The sequence below is a fragment of the Paralichthys olivaceus genome, chromosome 8 (genome assembly GCF_024713975.1).
Source record: "Paralichthys olivaceus isolate ysfri-2021 chromosome 8, ASM2471397v2, whole genome shotgun sequence".
NCBI classification, from domain to species: domain Eukaryota; kingdom Metazoa; phylum Chordata; class Actinopteri; order Pleuronectiformes; family Paralichthyidae; genus Paralichthys; species Paralichthys olivaceus.
The window spans coordinates 3,790,085-3,803,504 of record NC_091100.1 but is presented as its reverse complement, the minus strand read 5'-3'; the positions used below and the strand labels follow the sequence as shown (position 1 = coordinate 3,803,504).

The 13,420-nt window shown below is 41.0% G+C and overlaps 15 non-coding genes across 15 annotated transcripts; all 15 read right to left on the bottom strand.

Annotated features, from left to right (window-relative positions):
* Positions 1 to 3,432: 3,432 nt before the first annotated feature.
* Positions 3,433 to 3,504, bottom strand: trnac-gca (transfer RNA cysteine (anticodon GCA)). Its single transcript has one exon. It is a non-coding gene; the product is annotated as a tRNA-Cys (tRNA).
* Positions 3,505 to 3,770: 266 nt separating this feature from the next.
* On the bottom strand, positions 3,771 to 3,842 carry trnac-gca (transfer RNA cysteine (anticodon GCA)). Its single transcript has one exon. It is a non-coding gene; the product is annotated as a tRNA-Cys (tRNA).
* A 1,155-nt stretch (positions 3,843 to 4,997) lies between these two features.
* trnac-gca (transfer RNA cysteine (anticodon GCA)) lies at positions 4,998 to 5,069 on the bottom strand. Its single transcript has one exon. It is a non-coding gene; the product is annotated as a tRNA-Cys (tRNA).
* A 285-nt stretch (positions 5,070 to 5,354) lies between these two features.
* On the bottom strand, positions 5,355 to 5,426 carry trnac-gca (transfer RNA cysteine (anticodon GCA)). Its single transcript has one exon. It is a non-coding gene; the product is annotated as a tRNA-Cys (tRNA).
* Positions 5,427 to 5,810: 384 nt separating this feature from the next.
* On the bottom strand, positions 5,811 to 5,882 carry trnac-gca (transfer RNA cysteine (anticodon GCA)). The gene has a single exon. It is a non-coding gene; the product is annotated as a tRNA-Cys (tRNA).
* A 313-nt stretch (positions 5,883 to 6,195) lies between these two features.
* Positions 6,196 to 6,267, bottom strand: trnac-gca (transfer RNA cysteine (anticodon GCA)). The gene has a single exon. It is a non-coding gene; the product is annotated as a tRNA-Cys (tRNA).
* A 782-nt stretch (positions 6,268 to 7,049) lies between these two features.
* Positions 7,050 to 7,121, bottom strand: trnac-gca (transfer RNA cysteine (anticodon GCA)). The gene has a single exon. It is a non-coding gene; the product is annotated as a tRNA-Cys (tRNA).
* A 400-nt stretch (positions 7,122 to 7,521) lies between these two features.
* On the bottom strand, positions 7,522 to 7,593 carry trnac-gca (transfer RNA cysteine (anticodon GCA)). Its single transcript has one exon. It is a non-coding gene; the product is annotated as a tRNA-Cys (tRNA).
* Positions 7,594 to 7,905: 312 nt separating this feature from the next.
* Positions 7,906 to 7,977, bottom strand: trnac-gca (transfer RNA cysteine (anticodon GCA)). Its single transcript has one exon. It is a non-coding gene; the product is annotated as a tRNA-Cys (tRNA).
* A 782-nt stretch (positions 7,978 to 8,759) lies between these two features.
* Positions 8,760 to 8,831, bottom strand: trnac-gca (transfer RNA cysteine (anticodon GCA)). The gene has a single exon. It is a non-coding gene; the product is annotated as a tRNA-Cys (tRNA).
* A 400-nt stretch (positions 8,832 to 9,231) lies between these two features.
* Positions 9,232 to 9,303, bottom strand: trnac-gca (transfer RNA cysteine (anticodon GCA)). Its single transcript has one exon. It is a non-coding gene; the product is annotated as a tRNA-Cys (tRNA).
* A 312-nt stretch (positions 9,304 to 9,615) lies between these two features.
* Positions 9,616 to 9,687, bottom strand: trnac-gca (transfer RNA cysteine (anticodon GCA)). Its single transcript has one exon. It is a non-coding gene; the product is annotated as a tRNA-Cys (tRNA).
* A 757-nt stretch (positions 9,688 to 10,444) lies between these two features.
* trnac-gca (transfer RNA cysteine (anticodon GCA)) lies at positions 10,445 to 10,516 on the bottom strand. Its single transcript has one exon. It is a non-coding gene; the product is annotated as a tRNA-Cys (tRNA).
* A 400-nt stretch (positions 10,517 to 10,916) lies between these two features.
* Positions 10,917 to 10,988, bottom strand: trnac-gca (transfer RNA cysteine (anticodon GCA)). The gene has a single exon. It is a non-coding gene; the product is annotated as a tRNA-Cys (tRNA).
* Positions 10,989 to 11,275: 287 nt separating this feature from the next.
* trnac-gca (transfer RNA cysteine (anticodon GCA)) lies at positions 11,276 to 11,347 on the bottom strand. Its single transcript has one exon. It is a non-coding gene; the product is annotated as a tRNA-Cys (tRNA).
* Positions 11,348 to 13,420: the final 2,073 nt, after the last annotated feature.

Genomic DNA, 13,420 nt, shown 5'->3' with positions numbered 1-13,420 from the left:
TTGGTCTTTATGTGCAAAGGGATTGAAACCAATAGATTCAGTTCAAGATGTTTATTGTCATGTGCAAGTAATGAAATTCTTACTTTGTTTTTCAGTCTCCAGGCAAACAAATATTATAAAATAAAATAATAGTAAAAGGTGATTGTGGGTTTTGAGCTTCATTTTCGTTATGTTGGAATCCAGAATATATCATAAAATAAAGAGGAACATTAACTTCTGTAATGTATCTGCTCGGTTTCTCTTCCTCTAATATAAAACACCAAATCTGCATTACGTCATCTGCAAGCTCTGCCTGGTTCAGGACATTCTGAGTGAGATCTGGGGCAAATCTTTGTTATTGTTCTTTTTTTATCAGAAAAACTCACTTTGCATTTGTTGTAATCCTCTGGGATTATTGTGGATTGAAGGCACGATGATGTGAAACCAAACAACGAGGAACAGAAAGTTTGGACAATTCTGTGACCGCTTCATCACCGAGGAAACATTTACTGCAGATTCAACCTGAAGAAGAAAATTGTTTTGTCTTTCAAACACATCAGACAGAAATAAATCTAAAGATTTGACAATTAAAACCATAAAAGTTCATGATCTTAGACTTTCAAGAAGCTGTGGAGTTTCTTTAGTACAACATTTATTTATCCATAATATTTCTCATAAAATTAGCAAAGGAGAGTGAAAACAGCTCTCTGATAAACACTGGATGTCTCTCGCTCTGTACAGGTTTGTCCCGAGAACTCGGGAATGTCATTTGTCCGTCTTGCGCTGAGAAGATCGTCAACCAGGAGACAAATCACGTGCACATTTCCAGAGCAGACTGGCACTGTTTTCCAGGAAGCTCTGAGGTTTCATTTTGGGGTCACGGCTGGATGGATCGCTGTGGAAGTCAGGGGTCCTGCTTTATTCTTCCTCCATGCAGAGGGAAGACAGAGGAAACAGGCGTCCCAGGGCAGCTATTCCTGGACCACACACACACAAACACAGACACACACACACACACAGCCATGTATATATGTACTGATAAATACTGACCTTTCACAGAGGTGATACAGACTGTGGGGACACACTGCTCCTGCACACAGGATGAGGTATGACGACTCATCTCAATTATGACCACAGTGACCACAGTGTACATGCACAGTGAGTGTGTGTGTGTGTGTGTGTGTGTGTGTGTGTGTGTGTGTGTGTGTGTGTGTGTGTGTGTGTGTGTGTGTGTGCGACAATTTGAAAGTGTATCAGGTTTACAGTGGTGCATGCTCTCAGTCCTCGGTGTTAAACGTGGAATTCCCAGTATGTCAGAGAGGAAGGAGATGTAGTCCTATACTGTGTGTGTGTGTGTGTGTGTGTGTGTGTGTGTGTGTGTGTGTGTGTGTGTGTTTGAGCAGGTATGCAGCTTGCACTGGTGTCACTGGGAGCCATGGATGTGTGTGTGACATCACGGTTTCATTGTGAAGCACAGAGGCAACACAACATCAACACAATTCTCATCAGGTGCAAGAGTAAAATTAAATATAATAAAATATAATAAAATAAAAACAATAAAAGGCTGAAAAGTCAAAAAGCGATTAAGTTGAGACTCTCACCAGAGATAGAATGAATAAAAAGAAGCCAAAATAAATTATTGAGGGTGTTTTTACGCCAAGCTTCATGTGTTTGTTCCATTTTTTCCATTTGTTAGTTTGAGTTTCACATTGTAATTCAGGGAGCGCACTGAAGAATCTTGTCTGACACACGTCCTGTCGTCTGCTTATGCTTGATGGATTTGTCGACATTGGTTTGCTGCATGAAAACTTTGGTTCTGACACACAATCAAAGGAAGGATTCATAAAACGTGACTGAACTCTGAAGTCTCACTTGTGGGAAGGGAAAAAAAACTCTATGACCAAATCTTTTCCCCTGGAAAAAAAAAAGGGTGGATGAATAAAGGAGCATGTCTGTTGAATGTGTTGACTGTGTCTAACGTGTGTGTGTGTGTGTGTCCGGACACATCTAATGACTTATCAAGATGGAGCTAAGATAATGATTTCACTGCGATCCAGACTCTGAGGTCAGACAAACTGTTTCCCTCTGACTAGACTGAAGTAATTCATCCATCAGACAGTGAGAGGTGGTTAAAAGATGAGTTGAGTGAGTTAAAGTCGGACCATCTGTCTGTCGGATCCTCTGAAGGCTGCGTCTTTCCACTTCTATTTATTCCACGTGTGTGATTCCTCTCCTCCCACTACCCTGCTTCCCTTTTGAAAACCTCACTGAGCGTGTGCTTCCGTGTGAGAGTGTTAATTAACTTCCTGTCAAATATCCTGACCTAATTAATGGACTGGTTTTTTTTCCCCCTCTCCTGTCCTGTTGCCAGCTTCCTGTGTCACCGCAGCCTGTTGCAGGATAGAGGCGAACAGCCGCCGCTCTCTCTGCAAAGTTCAAACGCGGGTCACACACTTCGACGACGCGCAACCTCCACACAACTGTTTGTCTGAGGCACAACTGTATCGACACTGAGATAAATCCCTCAGGATCGATAACTGAACAGAGGTTATCTCTGCATTGCTGTTTGTCCGTCAGCAAAATCTTTAAAAAAACTACTGAACCCAATCGATCATAACCTCTTAAATCATATTGAAACTAAAAAACCATCCTAAATTCCACGATGCATGAAGGAACATTAACAAACATGAACAGTGCCAGGCAAAATATATATCAATAACAAACATACAACATTTTAATGAGACAAAACTTAAATGTTTTGCACCTTTTATCACAACCTTATGGTTTGTAAGGACTTTATTCTCTGTCTATTTATTTTAAATCACAAGTGGCCATAAAAATCCACTCACATTTTAAATTAGCATTGTTTCGCTTCACGTGATGTCGTTTCTGTCTCTGCTGCCGTCAAGTAATGGATTCAACCTTTTTTTGAATTTGTCTCATTCATGTCTGGAATCTGAAAACAGGATTTAGACGAACACAAGAAGCTACACATTTTTTTAACTGAAACCCAGACTAGTGAAATTCTTTGACGATTACAGACACAAACACTGAACAGTGTCTGAGATACAGTTGACCTTTACGGTGGAAGGATAATAAATTCATGAAGAGAAATCAAATGGTCGCCGGAAGAAGAAAATTACATTCTGCAGCTGTAGGAATAATACTGTCGTCATCTAATGACTCTTACTGAATTCTTTTATCAATAATTACATATATATTCTATTTATATAACATGAATTAGTGGAATTAAGTTATGAAAGTGAAGTTTTACATCCCTGTAAAAGTTCAAGATGTTTATTGTCAAACCAGTTGTATATAGTTTTCACTCATTTCAATGTATTCTGAGACAACAGATTTACAACTTTATAGTTTTCACTCTCACTGGAAGTTAAGAGTCACATGTGTAACTTTAAATAAGGCAAAGCATTGGGTGAGATGACCCACAGCCACAGGGGGCACTCAGATTTGAACTGAGGACCTCTTGATCTGCAGTCAAATGCTCTACCACTGAGCTATACCCCCTGTACACTGTGACCTTTCTGTAATACATCAGCATAGCTCAGTGTTTCTTACATCTTGATAATGATTTTTCTCGATGTGCACGTAATTGTTGAATTTTAACTGAGGTGGATAACCACACAATGTTGTTCCTGGTCTCCATGGCACTTTCTTGTGTTGTGCGTTTCCAACTCCTGCTCTGACACATTGATTTCCAGCACGGTCATGACACGACAGGAGCGGAGATGAGAAAGGAATGATTTAATACAAATGTAAAGTAAACAATATAGAGGGGGCACCCAGATTTGAACTGAGGACCTCTTGATCTGCAGTCAAATGCTCTACCACTGAGCTATACCCCCTACACCTGCAGCTCCGTCACTAATAGATCACATCTCATGGACGATAAAGTCAAATCAATCAAGTTTAGTACATGTGCTCTTTTCATAAAAACAACATCTTATGCTCAACAGCCTGAATAATTCTCATCACAAAGACAAACTGTGAAGCTCATCTTTGTACCTGCAGACAAACAAACCATCGGGATTAAAAACATAATGTTCTTTAGAAGGTGAAGGCCCATGTGTGTGTGGGGGGGGGCGTTACATGCAGCTGTGGTCGGGGTTCAGTAGTTTTTGCGTAATCCTGCTGAACAAAGCAAACGGCCAGGGGCGAAAACATGTCCTATTTGGCTATTTCATTGCGAAGACATAAAAAGAAAGAAATATGTAAATAAAGTAATAATACATGTAGTCGTGCACAGAGTTTGTGTGAGTTTTTGTGTGTCTGTATGTTGTACAGACTGTGAGATCCAACAGCTCATGTGATCCTTGGGAAAATGAGTTTAACAGCTCCCTTAAGTACACAATGGAATAATCACTGTGGAACCATGAATACTTAAGTGATCAACGCTGCCAACTTATGAGTATGACTAATATCTGCTGGTGTTTCCCGCCGTGGTCTCAATTTAGACATTACAGACCCAGATTCCATTTTCAGCCTCATATTGTGTTTGAACTGGGGTCAATCAAAAATTTAAGGGTGACCCGGAAAACCACGGCCGCCCATTGGCATTGTTTGTGGCTCTGTGAATCACCTCCGAGTTTCTTTCTCAACGAACGCTTTGAAGAGACGACGAGTTAAGGAGGGAGCACCGAGTCGAGGGGAGGCGTGAAGGAGGAAGAGGGGGGGAGGATGCCGAGAGGGCGGAATGGCGGCGATACTGTTGTGTGCTTTCCCAGCGTCAACAGCAGAGGAAGTGGAAGAGAGCAGCTAAATATACAAACAGCACAATGAGCGTGGAGCAGCTGTGGAACGAGGCTGTCACCAGGCTCCGTCAGCGTGAAGCACTGAGCACCACCTTTTATTAATGCAGGAGGAGCACACGCTGGTTTTCTGATGCACCTCCACATCCAGACTTTAAGCACATGAAGCAAAATCACACCTCAGCCACAGTCTAGAAGGTGTCAGCTGTAAACTGAACAATTCACCCATGAACACAGTTTAATCAGAATTTCAGGGGGCACCCAGATTTGAACTGGGGACCTCTTGATCTGCAGTCAAATGCTCTTCCACTGAGCTACACCCCCGACACTGTGAGAGGTATAACCTATGATAATGTCGTATAATGCCCCTTCAAAATAAAATAGGTATTTCTAACAAACAGTAGCTACAGTCCAGTGAAACCATGTCTAAAACAAATTCCTGGATTCACCCCTGATCCGAATCCACATCCGGGTTCTTTCCCAGCACATGTAGGATCCACTGAACAAGTTCTGTGGAAATCCACTCATGTTGTTTCTGTGTAATCCTGCTCACAATCAAACCACAGTTACAAAGTAAACAAGGCTCCGGCCCAGATGAACCACAACCACAGGGGGCACTCAGATTTGAACTGAGGACCTCTTGATCTGCAGTCAAATGCTCTACCACTGAGCTATACCCCCTCACGTTGAGCTCTCTGGTCTGTGCTGACATGTGGACTATCACAGACTATCACTGCTTTCATGGCTCATTCTGTCTGTTTGTCTGTGTGTTTGCAGGATTACGCAAAATCTACAGAGCCAGTTTTCTTGAAACTTGGTGGAATGGAGGGATATGGGCCAAGACAAAACTCTACCGGAGCAAACTGTACTCTGATTATTATTTCAAAAACTACTTCAGTATAATTCTTTGGCATTTGTGACCACTCCTCACATAGGTGTAGTGAATACTGTGAGTCTTGGGGTTCATCCTACCTGGTTTGATGGATAAGAAGCTGAGTGTGTTGAATCATGAGTACACATTAAATCTCACTGGTTTTGTTGTCCATGTTTTCATTAATAATCTCTAGGGGGCACCCAGATTTGAACTGGGGACCTCTTGATCTGCAGTCAAATGCTCTACCACTGAGCTATACCCCCTCTTCACACACAATGTTTCTGTGATACATCAGCATGGCTCAGTATTTCATGGAAACAACAGGGAATTTTTTTTATTATGTGCACGTAACTGATGAATTTTCACTGAGCTGGATAACCACAGCAACGTTATTTGTGTGTTTCTACTTCCTGCCTCTGACACACTGATTTCTATCACGGTCATGAGTCATGACACAACAGGAGAGGAAATGGGAAAAGTGTGAATTGCTCTTTTTTTTCAGGTTTCCCAACATTTGAAATACTCATGTATATCTGCAGGTTTTGATTTAATACAAATGTAAAGTAAACAATATAGAGGGGGCACCCAGATTTGAACTGAGGACCTCTTGATCTGCAGTCAAATGCTCTACCACTGAGCTATACCCCCTACACCTGCAGCTCCGTCACTAATAGATCACATCTCATGGACGATAAAGTCAAATCAATCAAGTTTAGTACATGTGCTCTTTTCATAAAAACATCATATTATGCTCAACAGCCTCAATAATTCTCATCATAAAGACAAACTGTGAAACTCATCTTTGTACCTGCAGACAAACAAACCATCGGGATTGAAAACATAATGTTCTTTAGAAGGTGAAGGCCCATGTGGGGGGGGCAACTTCACTATAACTTGAATTGAGGACATCTTAGTTGAAGTGGACAGTCAGGTTTGAGCTGAGGATCTTCTAATCTAGAGTTAAATGCTCTACCACTGAGCTACACCCCCCGACACTGTGAGAGGTATAACCTATGATAATGTCCCATAAAGCCCCTTCAAAATAAAACAGGTCTTTTTAACAAACAGCAGCTACACTCCAGTGAAACCATATTTAAATCTAATTCATCCAAAGTTTTTCTTTTGGATCTGCACAAAATTGCAAACACTCATTTATAGTAACGCCCGAAATACGTGTGATTTTTTTAATTTTTGGAGAAATTAATGAAAATGTAGAAATATGCCGTATCTCACGTTGTTAAAGGAAAAGAAAAACAATTCATGGATTCACCCCTGATCCGGATCCACGTCCGAGTTCTTTCCCGGCACATGTAGGATCCGTCAGACAAGTTCTGTGGAAATCCACTCATGTTGTTTCTGTGTAATCCTGCTCACAATCAAACCACAGTTATAAAGTAAACAAGGCTCCGGCCCAGACGAACCACAACCACAGGGGGCACTCAGATTTGAACTGAGGACCTCTTGATCTGCAGTCAAATGCTCTACCACTGAGCTATACCCCCTCACGTTGAGCTCTCTGGTCAGTGCTGACATCTGGACTATCACAGACTATCACTGCTTTCATGGCTCATTCTGTCTGTTTGTCTGTGTGTTTGCAGGATTACGCAAAATCTACAGAGCCAGTTTTCTTGAAACTTGGTGGAATGGAGGGATATGGGCCAAGACAAAACTCTACCGGAGCAAAATGTACTCTGATTATTATTTCAAAAACTACTTCAGTATAATTCTTTGGCATTTGTGAGCACTCGTCACATAGGTGTAGTGAATACTGTGAGTCTTGGGGTTCATCCTACCTGGTTTGATGGATAAGAAGCTGAGTGTGTTGAATCATGAGTACACATCAAATCAGAATCTTTTCTGTCTCACTGGTTTTGTTGTCCATGTTTTCATTAAATAATCTATAGGGGGCACCCAGATTTGAGCTGGGGACCTCTTGATCTGCAGTCAAATGCTCTACCACTGAGCTATACCCCCTCTTCATACACAATGTTTCTGTAATACATCAGCATAGCTCAGTATTTCATGGAAACAACAGGGAATTTTTTTTATTATGTGCACGTAACTGATGAATTTTCACTGAGCTGGATAACCACAGTAACGTTATTTGTGTGTTTCTACTTCCTGCCTCTGACACTGATTTCTATCACGGTCATGAGTCATGACACAACAGGAGAGGAAATGGGAAAAGTGTGAATTGCTCTTTTTTTGCAGGTTTCCAAAAAATTTGAAATGCTCGTGTATATCTGCAGGTTTTGATTTAATACAGATGTAAAGTAAACAATATAGAGGGGGCACCCAGATTTGAACTGAGGACCTCTTGATCTGCAGTCAAATGCTCTACCACTGAGCTATACCCCCTACACCTGCAGCTCCGTCACTAATAGATCACATCTCATGGACGATAAAGTCAAATCAATCAAGTTTAGTACACGTGCTCTTTTCATAAAAACATCATATTATGCTCAACAGCCTCAATAATTCTCATCATAAAGACAAACTGTGAAACTCATCTTTGTACCTGCAGACAAACAAACCATCGGGATTGAAAACATAATGTTCTTTAGAAGGTGAAGGCCCATGTGGGGGGGGCAACTTCACTATAACTTGAATTGAGGACATCTTAGTTGAAGTGGACAGTCAGGTTTGAGCTGAGGATCTTCTAATCTAGAGTTAAATGCTCTACCACTGAGCTACACCCCCCGACACTGTGAGAGGTATAACCTATGATAATGTCCCATAAAGCCCCTTCAAAATAAAACAGGTCTTTTTAACAAACAGCAGCTACACTCCAGTGAAACCATATTTAAATCTAATTCATCCAAAGTTTTTCTTTTGGATCTGCACAAAATTGCAAACACTCATTTATAGTAACGCCCGAAATACGTGTGATTTTTTTAATTTTTGGAGAAATTAATGAAAATGTAGAAATATGCCGTATCTCACGTTGTTAAAGGAAAAGAAAAACAATTCATGGATTCACCCCTGATCCGGATCCACGTCCGAGTTCTTTCCCGGCACATGTAGGATCCGTCAGACAAGTTCTGTGGAAATCCACTCATGTTGTTTCTGTGTAATCCTGCTCACAATCAAACCACAGTTATAAAGTAAACAAGGCTCCGGCCCAGACGAACCACAACCACAGGGGGCACTCAGATTTGAACTGAGGACCTCTTGATCTGCAGTCAAATGCTCTACCACTGAGCTATACCCCCTCACGTTGAGCTCTCTGGTCAGTGCTGACATCTGGACTATCACAGACTATCACTGCTTTCATGGCTCATTCTGTCTGTTTGTCTGTGTGTTTGCAGGATTACGCAAAATCTACAGAGCCAGTTTTCTTGAAACTTGGTGGAATGGAGGGATATGGGCCAAGACAAAACTCTACCGGAGCAAAATGTACTCTGATTATTATTTCAAAAACTACTTCAGTATAATTCTTTGGCATTTGTGAGCACTCGTCACATAGGTGTAGTGAATACTGTGAGTCTTGGGGTTCATCCTACCTGGTTTGATGGATAAGAAGCTGAGTGTGTTGAATCATGAGTACACATCAAATCAGAATCTTTTCTGTCTCACTGGTTTTGTTGTCCATGTTTTCATTAAATAATCTATAGGGGGCACCCAGATTTGAGCTGGGGACCTCTTGATCTGCAGTCAAATGCTCTACCACTGAGCTATACCCCCTCTTCATACACAATGTTTCTGTAATACATCAGCATAGCTCAGTATTTCATGGAAACAACAGGGAATTTTTTTTATTATGTGCACGTAACTGATGAATTTTCACTGAGCTGGATAACCACAGTAACGTTATTTGTGTGTTTCTACTTCCTGCCTCTGACACTGATTTCTATCACGGTCATGAGTCATGACACAACAGGAGAGGAAATGGGAAAAGTGTGAATTGCTCTTTTTTTGCAGGTTTCCAAAAAATTTGAAATGCTCGTGTATATCTGCAGGTTTTGATTTAATACAGATGTAAAGTAAACAATATAGAGGGGGCACCCAGATTTGAACTGAGGACCTCTTGATCTGCAGTCAAATGCTCTACCACTGAGCTATACCCCCTACACCTGCAGCTCCGTCACTAATAGATCACATCTCATGGACGATAAAGTCAAATCAATCAAGTTTAGTACACGTGCTCTTTTCATAAAAACATCATATTATGCTCAACAGCCTCAATAATTCTCATCATAAAGACAAACTGTGAAACTCATCTTTGTACCTGCAGACAAACAAACCATCGGGATTGAAAACATAATGTTCTTTAGAAGGTGAAGGCCCATGTGTATTGAGGACATCTTAGTTGAAGTGGACAGTCAGGTTTGAGCTGAGGATCTTCTAATCTGCAGTCAAATGCTCTTCCACTGAGCTACACCCCCCGACACTGTGAGAGGTATAACCTATGATAACATCCCATAACGCCCCTTCAAAATAAAACAGGTCTTTTTAACAAACAGCAGCTACACTCCAGTGAAACCATATTTAAATCTAATTCATCCAGAGTTTTTCTTTTGGATCTGCACAAAATTGCAAACACTCATTTATAGTAACGCCCGAAATACGTCTGTTTTTTTAAATTTTTGGAGAAATTAATGAAAATGTAGAAATATGCCGTATCTCACATTGTTAAAGGAAAAGAAAAACAATTCATGGATTCACCCCTGATCCGGATCCACGTCCGGGTTCTTTCCCAGCACATGTAGGATCCACTGAACAAGTTCTGTGGAAATCCACTCATGTTGTTTCTGTGTAATCCTGCTCACAATCAAACCACAGTTATAAAGTAAACAAGGCTCCGGCCCAGATGAACCACAACCACAGGGGGCACTCAGATTTGAACTGAGGACCTCTTGATCTGCAGTCAAATGCTCTACCACTGAGCTATACCCCCTCACGTTGAGCTCTCTGGTCTGTGCTGACATCTGGACTATCACAGACTATCACTGCTTTCATGGCTCATTCTGTCTGTTTGTCTGTGTGTTTGCAGGATTACGCAAAATCTACAGAGCCAGTTTTCTTGAAACTTGGTGGAATGGAGGGATATGGGCCAAGACAAAACTCTACCGGAGCAAAATGTACTCTGATTATTATTTCAAAAACGGCTTCAGTATAATTCTTTGGCGTTTGTGAGCACTCGTCACATAGGTGTAGTGAATACTGTGAGTCTTGGGGTTCATCCTACCTGGTTTGATGGATAAGAAGCTGAGTGTGTTGAATCATGAGTACACATCAAATCACAATCTTTTCTGTCTCACTGGTTTTGTTGTCCATGTTTTCATTAAATAATCTATAGGGGGCACCCAGATTTGAACTGGGGACCTCTTGATCTGCAGTCAAATGCTCTACCACTGAGCTATACCCCCTCTTCATACACAATGTTTCTGTAATACATCAGCATGGCTCAGTATTTCATGGAAACAACGGACTGATGAATTTTCACTGAGCTGGATAACCACAGTAACGTTATTTGTGTGTTTCCACTTCCTGCCTCTGACACACTGATTTCTATCACGGTCATGAGTCATGACACAACAGGAGAGGAAATGGGAAAAGTGTGAATTGCTCTTTTTTTGCAGGTTTCCCAACATTTGAAATACTCGTGTATATCTGCAGGTTTTGATTTAATACAAATGTAAAGTAAACAATACAGAGGGGGCACCCAGATTTGAACTGAGGACCTCTTGATCTGCAGTCAAATGCTCTACCACTGAGCTATACCCCCTACACCTGCAGCTCCGTCACTAATAGATCACATCTCATGGACGATAAAGTCAAATCAATCAAGTTTACTACACGTGCTCTTTTCATAAAAACATCATATTATGCTCAACAGCCTCAATAATTCTCATCATAAAGACAAACTGTGAAACTCATCTTTGTACCTGCAGACAAACAAACCATCGGGATAAAAAACATATGTTCTTGAGAAGGTGAAGGCCCATGTGGGGGGGCAACTTCACTATAACTTGAATCAATCAATCAACTTCATCATTCACTTTGATTTGGTCTTCTGAGCTGTGAAAATGTATTTATCCATCGAAAACAAAAGCTGAACTTAAAGTAAAACATTGGCAATGAAAAAAATAAAGTTAAATTCACGATGTAAAAAACAAAAGAAGAAGAACGTAATGTGATGGTTGTGTTTTATTTCTCAGGGATAAGTTGTCAAATACTTGACTCGATGCCAACACAACAGTTTTCACTGCCAGTATTTCTCTGCTGGTGATTTATTTGTTGATTCAGGTTTTGTTTTCATTGCAAATGTTGCGTCACTGTTCGATAAAAATCAAAGCACATTCACTTCGTCTGATCACAGAAAAATCCAGTTCAGTGAAGTTTCTCATTAAAACTGTCGTGAAAGAGTTAAAGGAGCTGACACACATCGGTGAATGAGTGACTCCCACAAATCAGAACACCAATATCATCACTCTGGAATCGATCAATAACGACCGACTGAGTTCACCAGAACGGATACGGTGACGTCACCGTGTCACCGCTGTGAACACGCTGAGATAAACAGAGCAGCACGAGGAGCTGCGGGGGAAACGTGCAGCTCCTCATGTCGCTGTGTTTACATGTGGGAGTGACAGCGTGGCGTTAATGACCCTGAGTCTGGTTAATGAGGGGAAGCTTCACTGTTGTTACACGAGGGTCAGAGAGAGAATCAGAGCAAAGAATAACAAACAGTGTGATTCAAAATGTAATCATGATTCATTACATCACGTATTTAACACTATACGATGTCTATGAACTTTAATATTTGGTGTGACAGCATAGACTGTTGAGACAGCTCCCCTCAAGTGAGGCCAAAATATCTTGATCGCCCCCTTGTGGCTAGCACGCTTCCTCCGTGTTAGCAGATGGGACATGGAACAAACTAAAATGTCAGAGTACAAGTCAGAGTCATTTTTTCCAAAGAGATTCTTTTCACACTGATGTTTGTTCTAATGTTTCTGATTCAGATTTTTTTATTATATTACCTCCAACAAGTACGTATACAATAAAGAATCAAAAATCCGAAATAATTTATTGATCGAGAAAATGAAACTTCATTTCCCTCACAGTCCCTCCAGCCAAAATTAGAAATATATACAAACAAAGACAATAACAATACAATATTTAAAAATGAGCCAAATAACAACCTGTACAAGTAAAATACATAAAACACTTGGTGTACCCTGGCATGATATAGTACAACAAACACTCGATAAATAATATTACATAGAAATACGATGAAACATAGGAATTTACGGTGAAGCTCAAATTAAAACGTAAAATGTTCGACTATGAATTCTATGAATTCAGAACCAGATCCTGTTGCAGCATGTTTAATATCAACAAGAACACAAACAGTTCATAACTTCACGCTGCAACGTTACAGTGTCATATTTTCAATTCCTCCAGAAGGTGTTCACAGGTGTAGCACTGTCCTCACACACACACACAGACACACACAGACACACACACAGACACACACACACACACACAGGCTTTGATCTGAGCGGTGGTTTGTCAAATTAGTGGGACTTTCCACTTGTATCGCTGTTGGAGGTTCGCCTTCCTCCACGTTCCAAAAAGAAAAAGTCCTCTGAAGCTTCATGAGGTTTGCCCTCTGGGGTTGGAAGCCTTGCACACTCCTCCTCTTCCTCACTCTCTTTTTTCTTCCTCTTCCTCCTCCTCTCTCAGCCACGCTCAATCCTCACATTGTTCGTCGCCCTGTGATCCTTTCACATCCAGGCCACGAGTCTTTTCCGTAGGTCTTCTGTAAGGTCTCGGTGTCATACATCAAAAAGCC